The following is a 22,590-nucleotide window of genomic DNA, read 5'->3' on the forward strand; positions in this document are numbered from 1 at the left end:
AAATGGGGTCGGGAGGAAAAGTGTTGTATGCCATTCCAGCTTCGGTTAGGGTACATTGCTGAAGCGAAAGTGATCATACTTCGAGCCAAAAACGATGTAGTAGATCTGATATTGAACGATAAACATATTACGGTGGCCGAACGGACCAGGAGCATGCATTATATTAATTCCCCATTCAAATCACAATCACTTTACATAAACAGGGCTACAGCCATATACATGGGAGCAGTAATCATAAGTAGAAGAAAAAAAAATCTGTTACAGCTTACAGGAGGGGGTATGAATGTGGCTTTTGCACAACATATTGACAATGACTGGGACGCTATCTTGCAGTACCTTCATTTATGTCCTGTATTTATATGTGCAGTTAGACAGAGGCTCAAAAAGGGCACTACAGAAAAGATTGAAAAATAGAGGTAGAGGGGGGAACAAAAGGGAGACCTGCAATATCTCCCAATGAGGAAACGTTTTCCCGCTGTAGTGAATTCTATACCATACAAGTTGGGAGACACCGATAGAAAATTATAAGCACAGCACAAAACGGACCATCAAAAACGCAATACAGCACGGTTCTCAAGACGGATACTCTGGGTTCCTTAGTCAAACACTTTGACGATGTCTAAGAAAAGCGAGCAGGTTACCTTAAAAACCATTACGCATAAAACCATCAAACACCTCAAGGAGAGACACTGCGCTTCGACCAGGTTCAAAGGCACATTGACATGGCGGTGTAATCAAATACTTTTCAAGCAAAGATCAATAGTAATCGGATCAGCAAATGTATCTCGACAATTTGGAAAGCGGCAGGTAAAATGAGTATGGGCCTGTAGTTCTCCGTATTACCTCACTGTCCACACTTGAAAAAGCTCTAACAGTAGCAGCCTTTAGAGCAGGTGGAATATCAGCCTGGACCCGTACGTCGCTCTCGCAGGAACCGCGGAAAAATGTTGCCGACAGACATTACCTGCCGGCCATGTAGTGCAGATGAGCAAATTCAAACGATTACAATCCCAGTGACAGATAAAGTTTTCTCTCTCCCCCGGATCATAAATTTATTTATCATTATTGCATCACTGCGTGATAAGACATGTGGGTTTCTGATAAACTTGGCGAATAAAATTCTTTCAATACGAGATTTATTTTGTTAGAATACAGAGATGATGCTGAAGAGTTCTATTTCAGATTGTTCTTCAAGACATTTTGAGGCTGCGGCCGAGTCAGATGCACTTGTAAAACGAGCAATATGTCCCATAGTGCGAGATGCGGCCACCAAGTGAACATCAATTGAATTTTCCACGTTACCAGATCATCATGAAAGATGGCAGCGAACAACACTTTAGGTCTTGAACGAGCGTTTTCGAAAGTTAACTAGAACGACCCACGTGTTGGCTCTGTTATTATAAAGCTTTCTTTAGCTCATAAACAAAGTAGGGACGCTCCGAGGAATACAGGAGCGCATTGTCTTGGAATCTTACCATTTTAAATTCAGAATGCTGAGATACATCTTATGGGGTACGTTTACAACGTTCCCAGAGTAATTATCTATGCTGGACCTTCTGCAGTGTACCTTAGTTTAACCATTTAAAGTCTGTCACGCCTTTTCTTTAGGTGTTCCGTAAAGGAGGGGAAGGCCACGTGTGCACCGGGGCACAGATGCTCGCGGTCTCGCGGGCAAGCTGGTGAACCAGCTCATTTAGGCAGCCCTCTCTTAAAATTAGTTTGGAAAAATCTGGGATGTGAACGGACTGTCCAGATTTCGACACTTACTAAGGATACTGCGTTGGCAGTTGCAGTTTAACCGTCTATCATTTTTCTATAGTGCAGCGTAACTAATATCGCTGTTTAGTGCAAGCGACTGAGAGCCCAGCCAGATACTTTTTACGCTTGCATTCGGGTATAATTGAAGCTATGTGGCACCATAAATAGTAAAATGATCACTTTAGTCCACCTGTGACTTGGCTTGCACTTCTTTGTCACAATCACGGAAATTAACAACCCGCAATCATGCGACCGTTCGAGCACAGGGAACACGAGACAGTTACACCAAAAACACGCTGCTCGAAACATATGCAAGCATTTGCCCAGACGTTCGGTAGAACAACGCCTACGCTCTTGCTACATAGTTCGCAATGCATATTCGCAATGTATATTCGCAGCGAGATCGACCTAGAGGTGGCATCACCGTCGCTCCAATAGTGTGGATCGGCAGCCGGCGGCTCTCGCCGAACAACACGCAACGTAGATCTGCTACCAAGTTTAACGGCAGGTTTGTTGGCAAAGAAAACGTGCCTTCTGCAATGAACCAGCGATTTACACTTTAGAGTGTTCCAATATTGCAGAAAAACATGGATTTGGCCAAAGATGAGTTAAAGAAGCTCGAATTTTAGGAGAAAAAGGCACGCAACCATCCTTCCTTTAGATTTACTTGCGTCGTTTCGCACGCTTTTTGCGTTGTACCGCGCCTGATATTTTGTTGTGTACCACTTGCCTAATGGCAGCTTTGGTTCTCTTACCGCGTTTTCAACAGTGTGCGCATGTCTTATAGGAGTGTCAGACAGACATATGTCGTGTCAAGCCCACGGAGATAAACGTTCGTGCTGTGACCTGCAGTACTTTAGAATGAATCGAAACACACCTTGGTTCATTATATCGTACTTGACTGGAGGATTATGCTGGTAAAATGTAGCTCTGACAACATAGTGGCCGGCGGGTTGCCATAGACTTAGTTCGCATCAACACTGGCTAGACAACCAGGCGCAAGTATTCCCCAAAAATGAGATTACGCCGACACTGTATCGGAAATCTCGCCGCAAAGGAAAGCTGACTGCTCACGTGTAGAGCGGTGAGTGGATTGAGTTTGCCGATCTCACGAGGCGAATGCTTCTTGCGGCCAATATCAGATAATCTGATAGTGTAGCACTGCGCCAATGACTATAAAAGATTTCATGAAACCGAGCAAAGTATACGGGATTTCTTATGTATAATAATATATATAATATATTATATATATATAATATAATAATGTTTTATTTACACCCAATGTGTACATAGGATGAGGGAGCACAGCAGAAAAAGTTGTAATGACAACTTGACAAGGCCGCAGGCCCCCAAAACAATAACAATGACAGCTTCATATCGGCAGTGCAGAAAATATACAATCACAAAGTATACACACTAAAATTAACATAACGTTGCAACAGACAACATTCTTCACAGGGGGGTGGGGGGGGGAATAGAATGAGAGAAAAAAAACTAATACAACACTAGTGCAGACTTCTAGCATAGGAAAATAATAATGCACACCTCTAAAGGGACAAAAAATGTTTTCTAAGCTCTTTATAAGTGATTGATTTAAGTTTAATGTGTTTTCTATTCAGATCGTTTAATGTTCGTGGCAGTATGTTGTGTAATGTTTGGAGACCATAGTTTGTTCTGTATGTGTGTACCTTCCATTCATTTTTGCGTGTAGCGTACGCTCTGTCGTTTGCTTTTAGTTCAGCTAGTGACTGCAGAAATCTAGAATTATTTATGAAATCTCGTTTGAGTGACTTACATAGTCGATAGTCGTAAGCTTTAGTAACTGGCATAATATTGTATTTTTAAAGAGTTCATGTGTATGAATATAACGTGAGACATTTTCAATAATCCGAAGAAACTGCTTTTGTAACACAAAAAATTTTTGCGTGTTTTCTTTAGTTGTTGAACCCCAAACTAAGCCACAGTAGTTAAGCCGCGATGAAAATGGGGAGTTATATATTAGTGTCATAATATTACGTGACAGAAAATTATTTCGATAAGCCAGCCCCAGTACCTGCGCGAGTTTACTTGTAAGGAAATCTACATGCGCATTCCATGAAAGGGTTTCATTAAAGATTACAACTAACGTCTTGAATGTCGGTACGATTTCTACTGGTATGGTCTGCATTGATATTGTTTTCGTTATTATTATGCTCTTGTTTCTAGGGCAAAACAGAACTGCTTTTGTTTTCGTTGTGTTTATTTTAAGCATGTTCATGCACGACCATTCTTCTAACGCAGCAAGTGTTAAATTTGCATTATCAATGAGTTCATCGGCCAATCGTCCAGTTACAAATACACTGGCGTCATCGGCATATATAATAAAGTTAGCTGCGGGACCGCTATTCCCTATGTCGTTTATTTATAAATTGAACAAAAAAAGGTCCCAAAATGCTTCCTTGTGGTACTCCACAGCAAACTTGTAAAGGGTTGGAGAAATGGCCATTAATTCCTACAATTTGGATTCTATTACATAGATAAGATTCTATGAGAGATGCTGCTTGTCCACAAATGCCATAATGCTCCAATTTTCGTATTAGTAGATGATGATTTATGGAGTCGAACGCTTTAGTAAAATCAACGAAAAGGCCCAAGACCAGTCTGCTGTCTTCGAGTTGAGATAATATAAACTCCTTTTGGGCAAGCAGCGCAAATTTTGTGCTAAGACCTTTCCGGAAACCGTACTACCAATAGACTAGGAGGTGATGTTCCTGTTTAAACTGAACTAATCGATTTAGAATAACCTTCTCGAAAGCCTTAGAAAGCACAGGAAGTATTGATATGGGGCGGTAATTCCCCATATCGTTTCGCTCGCCTTTCTTAAACAGCATAGTTATTCGTGCCACTTGCATCTTAGACGAAAATACGGCCTGAGAAAGGCACAGGTTAAAAATGTGCGTAAGGCAAGGCGCGAGAACATCAATAACATGCTTTATTGGTACAACAGTAAACCCGTCAATATCTTTACTAGTGCTGTTGTTTATGCTTCTAACTAATTTGATCACTTGCTCGTTTATGACAGGATCAAGAAAAATGGAGGTCTCATTTCTATAGAAATTCTGAAGATCATTAAATACCATATTGCTCTCTACAGCGTTCATCAGATATTCGTTAAACGCATCAGCAAGCTGCTTCCCGGACAACTCAGAGCCATTGATTACCATTTTTTCAATTGTTTCAGTGCCGACGTTTCGCTTTAGCACAGAATTAAGCCTTTTCCACAATACATCCGTACTTCCTACAGCAGAGTTGAATAAGTTATTCATATAGGAACGCTTTGCATTCTTCAGATCACTGCCTAATTTATTACGGTATGTCTTAAATTCTTTGAGTATATTAATATCCTTAGACTTTATGAACAGGTTGTATAAATTATTCTTCTTGTTTATTCTGCTAATAAGCTCGCTGCTTATCCAAGGCTTATGTATCTTTCAGCGGCGCTTGGTGCGTACGAAAGGAAAGCTTGCTGCGTAAATAGGCTTCAGTTTGCAAATCAATGCATCATAAGCGCAGTTTGCATCTGCTGTGCTGTAAATGAAATCCCAACTCGTGGACATTACCTTTTCGCGAAAAACTGAGAGACTACCGCATGTTAAAGGTTGAAGTACAAGGATATCCGAAGTGTTTTTTCGACGGGCATACCTCCTCGAGCAGAAAAATATTGGCAGGTGATCACTCAGATCAATGCAAATACGCAAAAAAAATGCAAAAATATCAGAATCTATATTTGTTCAAAATACTTCAATTAGAGACGATGAAGTCTTAGTTATTCTGGTAGGGAGGCTAATGGCGTTATAGCAGCCGTGGGATTTTAATAAAATATCAAGTTTATATTTTACGGAGTCATTCTGCAGCATATTGATATTGATGCCTCCCCCACAAATAAAATCTAAATGATTTTCACTAACGAACACCAATATTGATTCAAAATGTTCTAGAAAAGCTACAACAGAACCATTTGGGGGACGATAACACACCGCCAATAAAGTTGTTTGTATCCTGACTAACAAAAATTTATAGTTCTGGGTTGTTGCAGAGTAATCTTCAATGAGCTCATATGGATTGTCATCATTAACTAATATGCAAATCCCTCCACCATGCCCTGTGGACCGGTTGGCATATACTGTTTTATAGGACGGTAGGCGATAGACATCGGCTTCATTAGTGGACCATGTTTCTGTCAGCATTACAACATCAAATGTTCTCTGTACGTGTTCAAAAAAAAAGATTCAAAACGCCTTCTTTGTTTCTAATTGAACGTACATTGGCATGAAAACATTTGAAAGAATTAGCATATTGTTTGCCTAAGCAGTTCCCAAAAGTATGCGGTAAAATGTATGACTCTTTTTCCATGTTTGACAAAAAAAACTTATCTCAGTTTATGGAGATCGCCTACGCTGGCAATCGCTATTGCACTCTCCCCGTCCCTCCTGCGAACAAGAACTCGGCCGTTGCTATGCCACACAAACCTGAAGTCATTCCTTTTGGCCCAGATTTTTGCGTCGGTTAAGAGTGCACGGGCCCGTTTTGTCAAGTTTTCCAGGATGAACACTGTGTCGCTTGAGTCACGCAACGTTTTCCTACATTGCCACCAGATATCCCGGTCTGACTGCTTCACAAAGCGGGAAATTACACCAGGAATTTTATCTTTTTTTGCTGGTAGTCGGTGAATCGATACGTCACATTCCGCTAGCTGCCGCAGGTTATGCTGCTTAGCAATCGCATTGATTTTGTAAGGCAGATTTTCTTCATCAGTCTGTTCAATTGCATGAAACTCGAGGTTGAGCCGTCCGCTCCTCCATTCAAAGTTGTAGCTCAACTGCATTCCTGTCCTGGGATTCAATTTTGTCCACCCTGCATTTCAGTCCAGCGATATCCTGTTCATTTTTTTCGGTTCGTGTTAGCAGTTTGTTATACTGCTCTTTAATGAAGTCTAGTGAGTCCTCAATTTTCTCAACCGTTTCTTTGAGTGGTAATAGCACATTCAGTTTGTCGCTTATACTTTTGAGCCACAGTTGAATGTTTGCCATGTCAGGTTCGCTGCCAGTTTTTTCAGTTGCAGAGGCTCGTGATTTCGAAGATCTGCATGTCGAGCAGCGCCAGTTTTTGCGGTAAGCTTCTCCTTTCGTCTTGATAGTTGAATCCGCAATGCCCGCACATTTTCCTGTGTGATATTTGCAATGACGCTCGGCACATTCAACTGTGGCATCGGTCACATCCAGTTCAGTATCACAAGTTCGACATTGCTCGTTTTCCATACTTTTCACGTGGCAGCAGCGGCAGCAACGATAGAATTGCAGGAGTGTAAGAAAGGTTTATCACTGACCTGCAGCAAAAACGGTTGCTTTTAGAAAAGAAGTTCATTCCATGCTGCCGCTGCTGCCATGTGATGTTGATAAATGGTAAATTAGTAGAGTAATGGTTCCTTTAAAATGCCAATAAATTTCATTTTGTGAGAGACGTTTTGCACACTTTCCAAAATTTAGGACTGTCAGAGATTAATTTTGAATAATGTTAAGACCCTTAGCGGGCTTCGGGAATGTCTGCCTTTCATTCCCCAAGCCCGCTAAGGGTCTTAACGTTATTCATAATTAATCGCTTGCAGTCCTAAATTCTGGAAAGTGTGCAAAACGTCTCTCACGCAATGAAATTTATTGGCATTCTAAATGAACCATTACTTCGAAGGTTACAAACTATGTCATCTAATAATCCAGCAACACTTCACACCATTGAGCCCGAGTCCTTTTCGCAGCAGTTGAAATTTTGTTGCCAGAAGGCAAACTTATACCATATGGTATGGGCTTGTCAACAAAATACCAGTATTGACATAATAAATCAGCCAACGTGGGAAGGCTGGGAGGCAGCCCTGTCCAGCTCGGACCTCAAGAAACAACGAGCCCTCGTCGAAAGAGCACGGGCACCGGCTTTTGTCAACGGTGTCCCGGACTAGGGACCCGATTAGCGATCGCTTAATCTAAGCCAATGTGGCTTTCAATAGAAGTTTTCATCGTCATCACCATCATCAATGACGTTAAATGCAAGCTACCAACCAGTCGCTGCGAAGACATCGTATAAAACTGCGCATGGACGCTGTCATGTCCTGGCAAGGAATTTCGCAGGCTGAAGATACATTAATCACTGTAATACTGAGCAGTGACCCAATCCTATGCTAAGAAAATATTAGGGTTACTTGCAAAACAGGTGTCGGACATAAAACTGCCCCTAAGGAAATGGAGTTGTTCTTATCATGCGACTATAAGGATGTATTTTTTTTTTAAACTAAGCACGGGTAGTTAGGCCCGTGTGAATCTATTTTACTCCTCTTGTCAAAAGCAACGAATATGTTCAGGAGACAGCAGTAGCACTTAAACGAAAAGGAATATAAACAGGCTACCAGTGCAGTACATTGATTTAGGTGTATCATGTAATATGTAGTGTAACAATTAGGTGCTGGGAACGTATGTTTCTCAAACGTTCGAGCATTTCATTAAAGCAACATTTGCTCACTTCCCCTGTTACGGCCACTCATGAAGCTTTCAACAGCAAAAAAAAGGAAAAAGGCACATGGGGTTTAAAGCACCAAAGCGACAGCGGCTGTGACGGATGATGTAGTGGCGGGCTTCGGTGTCGTTGGCCACCTGGGGTTGATTAACGTGCAATCAAGTTATACAACGAAGGAGGGCCTTGCGAAACGGCCCAAATTGAACCCCCCATTCTCCAAATTAGCTGTCGAGTGCCCCAATACTGAGACACCGCGTCGGAGGTTCAACAGCAAAAAAAAAAAAAAAAAAGAAAAAAGAAATGGCTCAACTCCATCGTGCATAAAGAAGACCTAGAGTGACCTATTCAAACTGCATTCTTCAATGCAACGATCTGCGGCCGCATGCCTCAGTAGCTTTGTTATTCTAAACAAAAACTCGAATGTGGAATTTCTGAGTGTTTAATTTACGTTGTATTGACGACAGCGACTTGTTTTGCTTTGACACGGCACCTAACGATAGCATAGCTTCGTTTGAGACTCCGCGCGTCAGAGAATCACAAGCGCCGAAGACCGACTGATTCATGATGTCCTTATCCAGCATGACATATTCGATATGGACAAGTTTTTTTTTTTGACCAAGGGATGACAGCCTTTTCTCATTTCTTCTGCAAAAGGCAGATAAGTAATCAAAAGTGCAGGAGAACCGCGAAATAAACAAACAAACAAACAACAGGTTTGTACACGCCGTACGCGCTTACGTAGATCACTGGTGGCTGGCACACGACGCGGACGCCATCCACACTGAGTAGGGTTCGTCGGTGGCGACTCTGCTCGATCTCGAGGCCAATAGCCAGAGACGGCAGTATCGAATGTCCACGTCACTGGCGCTTCACAGCGGGAGGCAGCAGCTACCTCTCTCCCAGAAACTCAGAATGCACGCGTGCCTAATGGTTTGGCTTGATTTATGGGATTTAACGTCCCATAGCGACTCAGGCTATGAGATACGCCGTAGTGGAGGGTTTCCGGAAAATTCGACCCCCTGTTGTTTTTTAACGTGCACTGACAACGCACAGCACACGGCACCTTGCTTTACGCCTCCGTGGAAAAGCGGCCGTCGAGGCCGGGATTGAATCACTCATCCTTGGGCACAAAAGTCGAGCACCCTAACCACTGCATCACCACGGCGGATAGTGCGTAAAGGTTACACGCATAGTTATATAGAAAGGCGTGGTAGCAATTCTATTTTGCGTGGATACGTAATTTAGGAAAAAAGAAAGGAGAGAAAAGAGAAAAGGCAAACAAAATGGCAGCGCTTACGCGACCTATCGCGCAAGCCTAAACATTGTACTTTTAGGCTCACTGGTCAAGAGAGGTTCCCAGCCCTAAATAAAACTTTCCGTGAAAACAAACCCTATCTTACGTACTTTTCTCGTTGCAACAGTTGAAACAATTTCTGCATTCCTCCTTGCGACATTTGGAATAATTTATATTTGCATTCATCTCACAAGCATTCGGCCGGAACACCGGAAGCACAAGAGAAAGAAGTTGCCAAGTGGCACTCGTTGCCTGTGTTCCCAATTCCTTGGGGCGGCTCGTGAAAATAGGGTGGTCATCCCGTGAAAAAAGTTATCAGTCATTACTACTCACGGCTGATGTGTAAAAAAGGAAAAAATGTTAACTGCCTGCCTTGAACTGCTAAATGGTATCAGAACGTGCTTCCAAAACGAAGGCTCGAGTGAATTTCTACAAGGAAATTGTACATCACACACGACGTTTACAACTGATGGTAGTGTGGAGTGAACGTGACTACCTTATTTAATCCCGAGTTTCTGGGTACATCGTTGACAGCCTAGCATGTGATGCTGCAAAACAAAAATATAAGCTCCATTAGTAATGTCCTACAAGTTGTCCAACGCAAGCTATTGGCTGGCAACATGCTCCTTCTTTCTTACGAAAACGCGCCAGACAAAGGTTACAGTAGACAAAAACGAGACACGCAAAATGCATACTTGTTCAACTCTACGTGTTAGGCTGATGCAGCGGTGTCGCGATATTGAAATGCGCGCCAGGAGATAAAGCCTCAGAGACGTATAGAGCCAGTTCAAAAACTCCCCCCCCCCCCCCTCCCAAAAAGAGATAAGTGACTTCCGTTGTTATTGTTATTTAAAGAATTCCGAAAAGTAAAAAATAGACGAAAACACTTGAAAGGAACTCTCACCATGCAGTTCAATTTACGTGTGGTCGAAATATTGCCCTTTCGTTTCGTTGGATTATTTAATTTGTGACGTTTTATTCGCAAAGTGTGGCAAAGTAACCGAGAGAACGTGACGCCGGAGCGTCCTGGTAAGACAGCTGTCCGGTAATTTGAAACGCGCTGTCCCATAGCTACGTGACAGGAAACCATGTGTTCGTGGCTACCAAATTTGACGCCATAGCAACACAGCCCTTTCCCTTCAACGTGGGGCTCATGGCTGCCATGTTAACTGCAACCGAGAGCAGCGGACGCTCAGTCGGAGGAGCTTTTTTTTCTCCTACACAAAGGCAACACCCGATTAAAATAAACAACGCTCCTGTAACGTTCGGCTGCCCTGCAGTTTATTAGTGAACTTACTGCATGGTAGCGGACGACACATACAACCTCAGGGTTGAATATAATTAACCATCGAACTTAGCTCACATCAGCGGTAAAGCCGAATCTCGTCTATCAGGGGGAATATATTATTACTTGTTGTACGCATAGTTGCTTCAGGCTGTGAATTTGCCCGGCGTGAAGGACACGATCATAGGAAATGCAAAGGGAACAGAAACAGCGCATTTCTGTTTAAAGTATCAAAGACGGGCTTCAACCAGCACAGAGAAAAGAATGAAAATTCCGCTGCCAGCACAGGATACTTCATTAAAGCCGATACGCAGTCCAAATCCACCTGCTGGCACATTACCTTTTCTTGTAACTGCATTACGCTAAGCATTGTACTTTCACATGCAAATAGCATGTGCGTTAATATCCTAAGCAGTATTATTTCATTTGCGTAATAATTCGTGAAGTTTTTTTTTTTCTTTGCTCTTTGGCGCCACCTGTGCTGTTAATTCTTGCACTTCTCACCTTCTGATATATATTTTTTAATATCCATAAAATCGAAGTTGCTATAATTATTGTTTCGTAAGCTCGTCTTTTATGAATTAAGCGGCCTGGACCATTTTTGTGACCACAGGAGGTGTATCATGGTGTTGCTAGATAGGATCCGACGTGGACGGCATTTCTCTTGTCACTCAATGCATGGTTTTATTTTTTTTTTTACCTATGCCACTTGTGTTGGCCTGTCTAAAAAACGAATACCCACTAAAAGCTGCTGCAATCGCTTTCCAGAACGTCGGCCTGTTAACACAGCGTGCATAGACAGCGATATGCATTCCAGCAGCGGCGCTGTCGACATTTTCTTTCAGTGCGCCAAAACACAGTTATGAACGGAAGTAAGTAAGCCGAGTTCGTGATATATAGTAAAAAGCAGATCGAAAGACAGATGGTGTAGAGCCCATCAAGACCACGCATATGTCAAATGGGGTTGATGCGGTAAACGTGGAGAGTATCGGGTCTGATAAAACTGCTCTACGCACTCAATTGGCCGTGAATAGAGCGCGTGCGTGATATCTCCATTGAACACATCATCTAAAAAAAAAAACAAAGTATAGAATTGGGCGGAACATTTACCATCAAAAAGAGTGCAAGGTACCTTAGCCAATTTGAGATGTTTTCCTACAAAAAGAAGTTTTCACCAAAGCCTAGGTGTGTACTACGACGGATGCTTTTATTGTTTTATGATTGTGCTCAGTAGCATTTATATAACCCAAAGTACCCACAAATTACAGTGAACGTGCTACGAGGGTCGCCGTTTCGACCACACGGGTTTCTTAAACGTGCACATAGATTGCACAGTAGATGGGCGCCTTGCGTATTATCTCCATCGAGACGCACCAGCTGCGAACGGAATCGAACTCGCTTACTCGGGATTAGCAATCTAGCTCCGTATCTAAGCCAGCACCGCAGAGATTCTATGTAAGGAATAATTTCATTGGTATGGAGTTCTTCTCACTGGTGCACCCCTCGTGCACTCTTGTGGTTTGAGTTCTTTCATATATATACTTGGTGTCTTTACGCTGATGCTTGTAAATGTTTATGTAGTAGCAGAACAGATTTTCCTCCTTAATATTCGCTACAGGTTATTTTCTTTTCTTTCTATTATTCCAAATTTATTGTTTTGTATGAATAAGTTTAGAACTAAACTTACTTATCTGAATTGTCTTTGCCGCACCACTCCAATTTAGCTCCGACTCGGCACATCCACCTGTATACGGTTCTCAAGTAATAAATTTACATCCTAATTAAATAGGTTCTGATTCTGAATCCTGTTAGGCTTATAACCTCATTTTACTTGAAGTCATTCAGTGAACAATTTCAAAACTGTCTAAAGACCCACCTCCAACACCCATTGACACTAAGGAAAGCATAGCAATATATTGTTTTCTTTTTTTTGCTGTTGAGTAATCTGAAGTATAATATAATCGTGGGGATAACTGATCAGAAAGTAGTAGAAGAAATAACCGCATGGGACGGGGTAGGCGGCAATTAGATATTTTATCATCTGCTTTATGATGTATTATCTTCACTATTAACTCCTTATTTAGCATTGATAAATAGCAAAACAATTGACGCTTTGTTTGAAGTCAGTGGCAGTCGCCTTCATTAGCATATATCTGATAAGAGGCCCCTCATGTTTCTTTCATTTGATTGCTGATAGAAAATCGGTAGCCACAAAAGAGCACAAATAATTCTAAAGGCACTTTGTCAGTGGCGAGGGCATCAGTAATATTAAAAACTATGCACATTGGGAAGCTTACCAAATAAAAATTACTATTTGTCCTTTTAATTTCACAGAGTCTCCTAGTCAATGCCAGGGTCCAGGTCCAGCCGCAGAGAATGTTATGCCACACAAGTTAGGCATTTTAAAACACGTAACCTAAACGTCTGAAGCTGGTGGGTTGGGGCAGAGGAGGGAGGGAATATGATGTATTTCCCTGCAAAAAAAAAATGGATTGTTGAAGCACAGCGTGCGACGTGCGTCGAAAGTTTACTGCAAGCACGACGTCTGCTGTTAGCATGTCGCAATGCCTAAGGCGGCTAATCCGATCAATCTGCGCCATAGTTAATCATCGAACCAATTTTCTTTTGCTTCGTTAGCCGGCGCAAGAATAAAATATATTGATCGCCAACTGTGCTGCCGTCGTCTGTGAGACTGCCAGCTAGTCAGGCAGTTGCAGGAAGATTTATCGAGACGTTGACCCCGTGTAAATTGCGCGTTGCCCGAAATGTCATACTGATCGGCGTCTGCGCTCTTCAGTCACAAATATTTATTGTTTTTATCTTCATTCTACAATTACTGCAGTCTCCTCGTGCTATTATTGGCAAATCTTTATTCTTCTCATTCTTCATTCAAGAAATTACCGCGCACTGCCTGAAGGCGTTGCTGCTGAGAGGTGGTGGACTGACAATAGGCGCACCATCATTTAGAAAACGCAAGGGCACAAATGAATTAGCCAACAAGTACTATCGAATTCTGTGAGAATCACTTTGGAATGCAAAAAAGAAAAGAGGTGTTTACGATCATTTTGCTATTCATACTACTTTCCCTCTGGACTATTAACCGTTCAGTGTCACGTTGCCTTTCGTTCTTGCATAGCGGACGCTCTTGAGAGAACGATGCGGTACCTGAACGATGTCAGATTAAAACGTTAGTCATGAGCTAGAACTGTGATTGCAGTGAAACTAAAAATCTGGCTTACTACAGCGGTTTCGCTACGGATGTAAGCGACGGCGGTCCCCAGCAAGCCTTGAAGCCTGCCAAAAAAAGGACCTTAAGATACTATTCTGCATTGGAAAATGAACTTATCCCTGTCTGTGTTATGGCCAAAGACATGTACTACATTTTCCACCGTTTACTATATGAACACCGGTATTCTGTCCACTGCAAGATATAAATATTTTGATAACAGAGAGAAATATACTCGCCACGCTGGGAGAACGTCCTCCCGAAGAAAATGGTACTCGAAAGGTTGAGTATACCGTATTCAGCCTTTTCCTTCCACAGTAATGTTCCTGGCTACTACGATGAGTAAGAGGTCACCGCTGCAAGTAATGTTTCATTGATCTACTTTTCGCCCGCACCTCTGTCAAAAGAATTCAACTTCCATGTTGTAAATTTCCTGCTTCCAATTAATAGATGACGTGCAGAGCCCCAAGCAGTGCAAGCTTATTGCATGATAGCCCTAACACCGGGCAAGAAAGCAGTTGACAGGCAAACAGTTGCCTAACAACTAAGGCAAGCAAGAGAGAGCGCCAATAATTGTAGAGCGTGACCTGCGCCCGAAACAGTCCTCACATCTGCAGATGGGCATGTTACCGAGCAGGGAAGCATCGCAAACTGGTTCATCTACAGTTATAGGGGGTACATTCAAAACAGAGTCTGCATGTTACGTCGTTTGTCGGCCCCACAGCGTAACAGGCTTCTTATCAACACACCCGCGGAGGGCGCTGCGGTCGCCGCACAATACGGACGCATCTATATCGAGCTTCGCTTTTTCACCCCATATTCACCGTAGCTCTTCAACTCACGCGTCCGCAAGCATCACCATCGTCTGACGCTAGTTGCAGGGTTCACCCCAGCGCAAACCCGACAAGATTCGGACCAATGTTCACCCGGAAATTGCAGGTTATTCTGCGACATCATGAAATCATAGTGAGACGCTTTAAACCACCACCGCAGAGTCGCTGGGCCGCAGGCGCGCCGCTCCTCGGCTGCGAGCGTCGGTCAAAGCCCCTCCTCGCCCGTGCTGCTCAAGTTCATCCGCCGCATCGCAACACGCCCGCTGAGGGAAACACAACAGAGGCCTTCAGATGCCCTCTTACCTCAAAGAAGCTCAAGCCATGAGAGCAGAGAATTCCACTTCGCCCACCCTCTGCCCCGCTGTGGAATGGAAGACTGTCCCGCTACGTCACCGTCCCCAGAAGGGAATTTCTACCTTTATCATAAGACCCCAAGGGAGGCTTCTCGGTCGGTAGGATCCTGAGCCATATTCTTCGTACGCTCATAGCCCTGGCCACGGCACTCGCACCGAATGAAGTCCGCCAAACTATTTTCCAATTACGACCAACACAGAACCTAATAGCGGCAGATGCCTGTACCTGTTCCGCCAAAAGCAAGCTGTTGAAGCTTAATGAAATTAAGCTACCGGACAACAGCGCTATCCCCGTCAACATCTACGCTGCTTCTCCGCGGGATCAGCAAAGCCATCCGGCCTCAACTGCAAGAAATGCTGCAAGTGGATGGCATATCATCCTGGATTAGTATCAGATGGGCCCCACGAATAGTGTAAAGATCACCTTTCGAGATAAAGTTATCCCACGCCGTATAGTGGATAACAGATGCCCCTACGAATGCTACCCCTTTCAGCCAAAAAGCCAGCTGTGCAAGCTCTGTCACCAAATCGAACACCGGCTGTACAATTGCCCCAATATTACTAACCACCGATATCAGCCGTCGGCCGCCAGCCAGTGGGTGAAGGCCATAACCAATGCCTTTGTGAACCACACTGCCACCACTGCGGAGACAACCATCTTACCTCAGACCTCAACGGTCCTCAAAAGAAAGCAGCCACTGAGTCAAGAATGAAAACTGATATACAACGCCACGGTGGCATTCAAGACCAAGGCTCATCTAAGTCCTCATCCGATGCTTCAGATGATCGTCCCAACTCCTCGCACCTATCACGCACCGCCATCCGCACTAGCAACCGTTTTGCTGCCTTGAGCGACAAATCCAGTAGCCACTCCACAAGCAACTCACCTGGTCGTGCCTCCCGCACTTCATCCTAATCACCTCGCCGCAGAATAGGCCACAAGTTGCCGTCGTTGTCACCATCCCGGCAGCCACTCAAGCCGACCCCTAAACATGCGCAGCCTGCTGCTCGCAAACGCCGCGTGTCATATGCAAACCACAGCATGACCAATAAGGCGAGCGCGCCACTTAATCAGTCTGCGCCCCCCAAAAGGTTATCTAAGCCCTACTCCCCCTGCCTCGCCGAGTCCCTCAAACATATCACCCTCCTCCCCCCCCCCCTCACTACCAGCATAGAGGTCGAGTCGATCCCTTCCACACTAACCGCCGTTCTCGCTTCCATCGAGCAGCTCACCACTCGTGTCAGCACTGTCGAAACAAAATGGAACAAACCATCAAGAACTGAATACTACGAAAGAGTAGCCGAACACACGCATGGAGCAGATTTACTCTGCTCTCGAACACATAACTATAGGGCAAACTCAGCTCCAAGCAAGGCTAAATGTAATCATGGAGCGAGTGTCCATCACGTCTTTCCTCAGTCAACCTATAACACCCACCACACACGCCATTACACCTTAGATAATGGCTTCCCACTACATACTACAATGGAATTGCCGGGGACTTCGCAAGAAGGCCGCTGCCTTTCGCCTGTACTTATGATCCCTCAACGATCCCCCTGCAATAATTTATTTTGCAAAAAGCGCATGGCTGTTACAATCATCAAGGATATACGTCATATATCAAATGAAGCATACATACCAAACGGCAAGCACATTCCCCTGTCTACACCACAAGATATGTTCTCAAATGGCTGCGAACCGTTCAAATTGACACCTGTCCCTGCAACACGTCAGAGACAGAGTATGTATGCACTTTAACCCAGCTTCCTCACATACTTGGGCCAAATTTAACCCTCAATACCTATCGGACACCACGCTTAACTCTATTCTAGCGACCGAACGGATGCCCACAATGCGGCAAAACAGCATCACTGTACATAAGGGAACCCTGCTGACTGTGAAAACTACCGACCCCTCCGCCTCCTGTCCCACAGGATGAAGATCCCCGAGATAAACTGGACGCTCGAATTCGGGCGATCGTCAGCATACGATCAAGCCAATGCGGGTTTTGCGCGGAACTGGTACGACCGACGCTATTTTTGCTGCCGGTCAGCTGATAGAACGACACCGGGAATTGAAACACGAGCCCTTTCGCATATAGTTCGTTCAATAGAGTCTCCCAAACACTGATTCAACTCGCACTGCGCCTTCATGGTGTCCCCGAGTCGCTCGTGCGTGCCTTGTCATGGTAATGTACGACACTGCTGGTAGTCGCGTGAGATGCCCAACTGGACTCTCAGACAGCTTCCCGATTACTGTTGGCGTCCACCAGGGCTCTGCGCGGCCCCTGTGCTATTTGCCCTGGCGATGGGCACCATAACTTGTGACCTATAAGTCATACCATGGACATCGCTATACGAGGATGACGTGATGATCACATCACGTACAGGGAAAGACCTGCAGGAGTGGACGCAAGCTTTGTGTGATCGACTTGCCAAATACGGCCTGATTTATTCTTAAGAAGCCTAAATACCTGGAAACGAGCCTGAAGCCGGGCACTATCACGTCAACAGCTGCCCTCTGCCAAAAACTGAGTATTTCCGTTACCTTGGACTCCACCTGCATACTAAGGAATCCGCGGAATGCGTCGCCAGAATGCGCATCAGCGGAGTGTGGCTTAAATGACGTGAAAAGTCGAGAGTGCTTTGTGATCGTAGCCATCAGCGACTACTACGATCGAAGATTTATATAGCAGTTCTACGTCTAGTAGCGTTATACTCCATGGAATGCTAGCCAAACACCGTGGCCGTCGAGAACAAGCTGCACAATGCGAGGATAAATATTCTCCGCTAGATGGATGGCTCCACTCTGATAGACCGGCAACGCAACGAGGACATTCGACGTCGATAGCGCATTGCGTCGATCGTTGATAAAATTCGCGAAAGTCGCCTGCGCAGGTACGGACACGTCCGCCGCGCGAGCGATGCAACCCTGACAGCAACTGTCTTCAACTTTAAAGTAGGCGGCAAACGCCCAATTGGCCGCCCGAAGATCCGCTGGCTGGACGCTGTGAAACGCGACCTGGCCGCCATCGCACTAGCGACCACAACAGTGGATTATCAGAATCGTCCAGGATGGAGGAAGCTGATCAAGGCCGCCGACCCCAACCGGGATAAGGCGTTACTGATGATGATGCCGGCTAGCTATACCTTAACAAGACTCCTTGGAAAGGCAATTCTACGTAAGATGGACTTCCGACTCACCGGGTGGGGAATGGGGATGCAACTTCGACGGTGGACATCTGCACACGCAGGGAATATGGCGCCCGGGATCCCACATGCGCGCGCAATTCTTCGGATAAAACTACACCAAGGCGCCTGCCGCCTGAGGCGGGCAGAGCGTGCGGTATTTACCGGTCGCTTCGCTGTTATGTGCCAGAAGACGGGACGTAGTGCACAATGTGTAGGCGACGGAAGACGACCGCTCGCGTTGCCGGCATGACCCAGAAGCTCTCTGTGTCGTCTTCTCACAAAAGTGTGCGTAGACGTCTTGGTGGCGCACCCATCACTGGTTCTCTAATGTTTCTCTGATTCTCCTTCCCCCAAGGAGAGGTAATTACTTCCTCTCCAAAGCGGCGCAGCTACGACGCTCGCTGGAGAGAGTGGTGGTCGGCCTCGGCGAAGGGGGAGGAAACTGGTTTTCCAGATCCTTTTCTCTCTAAATGTTCGCCTATGGTTTTCAAGAACTGCTCCTTCATGGTGTGTACCAGGCCATCCGCCTGGTACACAGCAGGCTTCCAAAGTCGCCGTATTCAGCTCTTGCACCGGCAAGGTGACACTGCCCTCCGACGAGCAGCGAGATGAAGGGGCCCCCGCTGTCCATCGGCAGCTCCCAGAAGCCAAGGTGACGGGAGGGTGTTGTTCCCGCTGACGCACCTTGGTTTTCATGCAGGCAGCTGGCCTCCTCTCCTGTTGAGCCGGACTGGCTCCATGAGACTCCGCAGCTTAGCATTACGGTGATTCACGGGCGCAGGACCGGAGGCAGGAACGTAGACAATGGCAGCAGGCCCTTGTGGCTTCACCTGACCTCTGCATATTCCTTCAGATCTCTAAAATATTGAATAAATTGCACTAATGAACATTTGGCAAAATTCGGGCCAATGTGAGTGCCAAATAATTTTATCCGTTACCGCACCAAGTTGCACTCATCTGAATGAAGCTGCTTTGCTTCTATTGAACGCGCATCCGCGGTTTGTTTCCCTGCCTGGTATAATCTGGTTCCGCGACATTTCCGATTCGTCTTCTCAGTCCAAAAATACCAAGTCCATTCGAACGAAGTTAGCTTTCCCAAGTTAAGCGAGATGTTTCGGTTACAGCAAGGTCAATATAAAACAAACAAAACACATTTGCTCATGTTGTACTCCACGATTAGATGGTTCTGCGATATGAGAGCAGCTCCCGAAAGCTTAGTCGCTTTAGAACTAAGGATGATGTTCAGAACACAGAGCCGCGAGGATGTGCCTCCCTGCCAAGGAACCCAAGGTAGCACTATTCGCTCGCTGCTATCCAAAAGCAGCTTCTGAGCGAACGGGGCTTCCGCGTCCAGCGCTGTCAGAGCGTCCCGGGGCTTCCCGGAAATCATAGCTGCAATACAAATCTGCAGATTGCGGCACCCGGCTCCCAGAGCCAAAGAGACAGGAGAGAACACATTTACAACTGTGTGCAAGAAAAGTAGGGCCACCGTCTCGGCTGAGACACTCACTCCCTTCCGGCTTGCTGTTTTCCGTATGCGGCCCAGTCTCGCAATCTATGTGCGGACATCGTGGCTGCACCTCGCAAAGCCATAGGCACGCACAAATAAATAAAAAAAATAAATATTCTCCATACAAACACACAGACACTCACAAAAATATACAAGCACAACCATTTGTTCTCGCTCTTACTCCTCTAACCTCGCCGTACAAGAAAGCATATTTGCCTTGCTAGTACTCCGATGTCGGTCAGGCTAACGCTGTTAAAACCCAGGCAGGCACTCCACGCCGTGAACTGACTATGGTCCTTTGTCCCTAGGGTTTGCCCCACGTTGGGCGCCATTGTGGCGGTACGAGAGGGGCCTCTTTCGCCCCAGCGCCACTCCGCGGATACAGCGTTCTCGCTAGGGACCCGCGGAGGAAACAAAGGGACAAAGACGGGGACGACACAGCGGTAATACTGTAATGCTATTTATTTCACTTGCAAATAATACAGAGCACGCCGGCTAGCTATACATCAACCAGATTTTCCTTGTAATTGCAAGTCTATGTGAGACTTCTGACTCACCGGCTGGGGAATTGGGGTGCAACTTCGGCGGCGGACATTTGCACGCGTAGGGAATATGGCGGCCAGGAACTCCCGTGCACGCGCAATTATTCGGACAAAACCACACCACGGCACCTGCCGCGGGAGACAGCGAGAGCGTGCGGTATTTACCGGCTGCTTCGCTGTTGGGAACCAGAAGACGGATGGTCGTGCACGACAGGTAGGCGGCGCGAGGCGACCGCTCGCGTTGCCGGCTGGATCCAGAAGCTCTCTGTGTCATTTTCTCGCTGGACTCCACGTAGACGTCTTGGTGGCTCACCCATCGCTGGTTCTCTGGTTCTCTTTCCCCCAAGGGGAGGTAATTACCTCCTCTCCCCCCCGGTGCTGCTACGACGCCCGCCGAGGGTGGTGGTGATCGGCCGCGTGAAGGGGGAGGAAATTGGTTTTCCACAAACATCTCATGGCTGTTCACTATGCTAACCTTCATTTCAGAGATATCCGGTAGTATTTCCTCAATTCTTCAAAACATAATCGACGTATTGAAACCTCAGTAATACGTTTTATTATAGCATTAGAGAAGGTCAAAAACTTCTACTTTTTTCAGTGAGAGTAACCGCCTGTGACCAATCTCACTTTGCCGTCTCTGCTAGTACAAAATTACAGCATTAAAAAAAAGACGTGCCTGCGACCTAAGCTGTAGCGTGTCTGGCTCGCAGCCCAAGCATAGTGTTTCTTTATAACTTAAGGCATTTGAGACATGCAGGGTATTTTAATTACTGCTGTATTTTATGTTTAATCGCTGTCATTCGAATACTGCGTCCCGCTTAAGATTGTCGTTTTGAAGAAGAAAATTCCAGCGCGCGATTGTGTGGCTGTGACTTCACGAGTCTGGCGATCTATCAAGACTTTTTGTTCCCTTTTGTTCAAAATACGGCGCGCCCCGTGAATGTGTGCCGCCACTGCAGTAGATTGGCTGCTCATCGAGCAAGAGGACCGCACGGCTGCCGGCGAGTTCGAGTGGCCAAAAGCGCCCACTAGCCACAAAGTTCAGAACGCCTTGACTCACGCGAAACAAGCACTCAGGCAGTCATTCACTCAGGACGCGCATGCACCTAGTCATCACCCAGTGCAGCCTCGACGCTATCATATCGCCGCCTAGTGACGCCAAATTAGTTTAAAACCACGCTGCGGCGTCTCGCGAAGTTTTTCAGATGAATGTACGTCAGGCGAACGTTATCCGAAAAGGCTAGGAAGGCATTTAAGGCGCGTAAAGTACTGAATTGAGGATCGAGCCAGCAATTTATCCCCAATGTCCAATCCTATTACTGAGCATTAATTGCTTTCAATCAATGAATCAATCCTAACCGAATACCATGCGTATAAATTAAGAATCGTGATCAAGATTTGACTGACTTCAAGGTTCAGGGTCAGTCACACTTAGTTCGAACATGGTGCCGCGTGGATGCGCTTATGCACGCAATTGCGCCCAAAGCAAGCTCACACGCAAAGTGGCAGGTAGAAGACTACACGAGGCACAAACTCGAGGTCCATCTTCTCTAGCGTGACTGAATTGGATCATGACCGGATCATGACCGATCTCCTTCAAAGTACTCTCCACTTGCAGTAATGCTCTTGTCTGATCTTTCATTCCATTTTTTCAAAATTCTGTTTAAATTCATCTTTTGTGATGCTTGACAGCGCTGCGTCGTTTTTTTCTTCGCCTCCGCAACATCAGCAAAACGCTTTCCTTTCATGTATTTTTTGCATTCTGGGAAAAACAAAAGTCACACGAGGCAAGGTCCGGTGAGTAGGGGGGGTGAGGAACAGGGGTCACAACAGTTTTGGTCAAATATTGATGATTTCACGAATTTTTTCAACATATTCAAGTGTTTGGGCCGTGGAAGGACGACCAGAACGAAGTTGGTTATCAATTGACATTTCACAATTTTGAAACGGGAGAACCGCTCAAACACTTGAGTGTTCCCCATAGAATCATCCTTGTACGCCATTTTTAACATTTCAAGAGTTTCTGTTCCATTTTTTCCGAGCAGAAAGCACAATTT

The 22,590-nt window shown here is 45.4% G+C and overlaps 1 pseudogene; it reads right to left on the reverse strand.

The window, feature by feature from the left end:
• Positions 1-6,166: 6,166 nt before the first annotated feature.
• LOC146182885 (uncharacterized) lies at positions 6,167-7,085 on the reverse strand (annotated as a pseudogene).
• Positions 7,086-22,590: the final 15,505 nt, after the last annotated feature.

This window comes from Amblyomma maculatum, chromosome 7 (genome assembly GCF_055883805.1).
Source record: "Amblyomma maculatum isolate TAMU_Amacu chromosome 7, ASM5588380v1, whole genome shotgun sequence".
Taxonomy (NCBI): domain Eukaryota; kingdom Metazoa; phylum Arthropoda; class Arachnida; order Ixodida; family Ixodidae; genus Amblyomma; species Amblyomma maculatum.